Below are 3,010 nucleotides of genomic sequence, written 5' to 3'. Positions count from 1 at the left end.
TAACCTGTCAATCAGGCAGGGCTGCGCCCACTCGAGACGAAATCCACCAATGAACATTTCCCATTGACCCACAGCACTATGTAGAGGTGTTGGTGGGAGGAAGACTGGGGCCCTTGCACGGATGCTGCTCAAGCCGCTGAGATCCTCCAGCAGATGATGTTTAATCCTAGACTTGGCCATTGGCCCAGCAGCCATGCCCATTTCCGTAATTAGTCCTGTCCACAATCTGACACAGGGATGAGTTTTCAGCACACAGACATGTCAGTGAGTTAATGATGCCAAGTGGCACATTCCAGGCTGCAGGTGAAGTCAATGCGAGGGCTTCATGGGGAAGGATCCTTCTGTAACTTGGTGTCACAGAAATAGCAACGGTGCAAATTAGAGAATGGAATGTATGAATATGAGAGTCAGGATGCCCAAAGATTTTGCATGGTTTTCTATTAAAACACAATGCTGGAGAAATTCAGCAGGTCAAACAGTGTACTTTATATAACAAAGACACGAGTCCCTTTCACATTGGCCCTTGACCTTAATAATTACCAGCCAATATACCGGTTAAAGGGCCAGTGTGAACACTACAAACTGGCATACAGGCGTCAAATCAGCCCAGGGATGGACACCCTAGGTAGGTGTATCATCCCCGGGGTCATCTGATGCCTGCGTGCCAATTAGCCCAGTGTGAAACGGACGTGGACTATCCAGGGACAAAGTAGTGACGCATTGATGACGTTTTTGCATAAGTGAGGGAAACAAAAGATTAAAAAGGAGGTATAAACTTTGTATTCAATTTACTAAATCCTGATCAATGTATTATGATCTTGTATTTAAACAAAATTAACCATGCCTAATTATAACATAAATAAGCATTATGAACAGTACAGTATGGGCCCTTCAGCCTGTTGTTGTGCTAACCTATATAAATCTTTATAAATTTATAAAGGACCATGGGAAATAGTGGCAATAAAACACAAAGAGACACAATTTATAAAGACTGTGGGAAAGTTGCAGAGAGAGAAAGAGAGAGAGCGCACACTGACAGACCTGCCCTCCCAGAATTCCATGCAGCAGTATGCACGGAATACTTATGGAGGAGTTTCTCTGCTGCACAGAATTCTGGGATGGCGGGGTGCACCATCGCTAACCTGTTCATTGAATGGACAATTTACAGGTTAGCCAGTATGAAAAGGGGATACATTAACTACGTTTCAGGCTTGAGCTATTCATCAAAGTATGAAAAAATGTCTGCTCAAACCTGAAACGTCGGTTATGTATCTTTATCTTTGCTATATAAAGGGCACTGTTTGACTGCTGAGTTTCTCTAGTGTTGTGTTTTCACTTCAACCACGGTGTTGGCAATGACCGTGATTTACTTGCATGGTTTTCTTTTCTACATAGCTTTATTTTTTAAAATTTAAACATACAGCATGGTAACAGGCCCTTCCAGCTCATGAATCCATGCCACCCAATTACACCCTATTGACCTACATTTCCCCTATGCATTTCAAACGGTGGGAGGAAACTGGAGCCCCTGGAGAAAATCCATGCAGATGGGGAGAACGTACAAACTCTTATAGACAGCATGGGATTCGAACCCTGATCTTGACCGGTGACAAAGTAACAGCGTTGTGCTAACCACTGTGCTAAATATACCGTCCTTTATTATGAATAAAGTTTATTGTGGGGGAAAGAAAATAAGTTTAACATTTGTCCAACCAGAGCTGGGTTTTTATTTAAACATATTGTAGAAGTAATTATCACAACAACCTGCCCTGATCCATTCACAACAATGTTATGATCTACAATGCGCACCAATAACTCTACTTTGGCATGTCTCTGAGGCTCTTACTGACTTTTACAATGCACAATGACCAGATGCATCACTGCTTGGCCCAAGGACTGCACTGTCCAAGACTGCATTGCCAAGATCCTGCATTCTGTCTTCTTGCACAAACCAGGGAGGAGGCTGAGAACAGACATGTCAATGTGAGAATGGGAAGGGGAATTAAATTGGCTTGTATCGTGGAGCTCTAGGTGGAAACTGAGGACAGAACGCAGATACTTGGCAAAGTTGTTGCCTACTCTCTGAGGTAGAGGAGGTCACATCAAGAGCACCGAAGGGATATACAGATACAATAAGTGTTGACACCCCCCCCAATTTTAAGTAAACTGCTCCCCCTCACTTCTTTTCTCTCTCCTCACCCACCTATCATCACTCAGATAAGATCACTCCACCCCCAACCCCCACCCCCATCGTGTCACCGCGTTATCCAGTTCGTTTCTCCTTCTCCACCCACAACCCCTGTAATGGATTTGTGTTAACCTTTAATTTAATGTTAAAATATATTTCTCATATATAAAAATGACTTAGTAAATTAGAGTTAAAATATTGTATTGTAGCAGTAGCTACTAAGGGAAGTGAAATAAGGAGACCTCACATTGTAAGTCGCTTGCACTTCCAACAGTTTGAAAACCCTGCATTGTGCCTCATAAGGTGGCCCGCAAGACCTGCCCACATGTGGGTGGTGACATCATGAAGCGGCCAAGTGCATGTGCGTGGTCCATTTGGCACGGGAGAAGATGTGCTCAGCGGCGCCATCTTGACACAGTTGCTCCACTGCCGCGGCCATAACAGTGCAGATCTGGTTTGCCTACGTCTTGATGTGCGCCGCCACAGTATCTGTATTCTTAGTAGTTAGTTTGGGTGGTTACAGGGGCACAGAGACAACACATTTAGTATTTAAACACACATGGTTTGTTGAGATAGAAGGTAGAAGCCAGTTTGAGACAAAAATGGATGCTGATTGAAGTTAGAGTCAAGAAGATGAGATTTTTGAAACAATAGGTGTTAGTTCAGAAGCATCTGTATAAACGCATGGCCATTTTAGTTCTGAGGAAAGCAGACTTCCCAGAAACATAAGTCGACAAGTGCTTTTAGCACATTCGTGTCAAAAGACCTTATGAGCTTCAAAGACAGAAATGAGATCACATTCCATGTGACATGAGAAATATA

Source organism: Narcine bancroftii, chromosome 3, assembly GCF_036971445.1.
Source record: "Narcine bancroftii isolate sNarBan1 chromosome 3, sNarBan1.hap1, whole genome shotgun sequence".
NCBI classification, from domain to species: Eukaryota; Metazoa; Chordata; class Chondrichthyes; order Torpediniformes; family Narcinidae; genus Narcine; species Narcine bancroftii.
The sequence above is the reverse complement of the archived record's forward strand: the minus strand, read 5'-3'. Positions refer to the sequence as shown.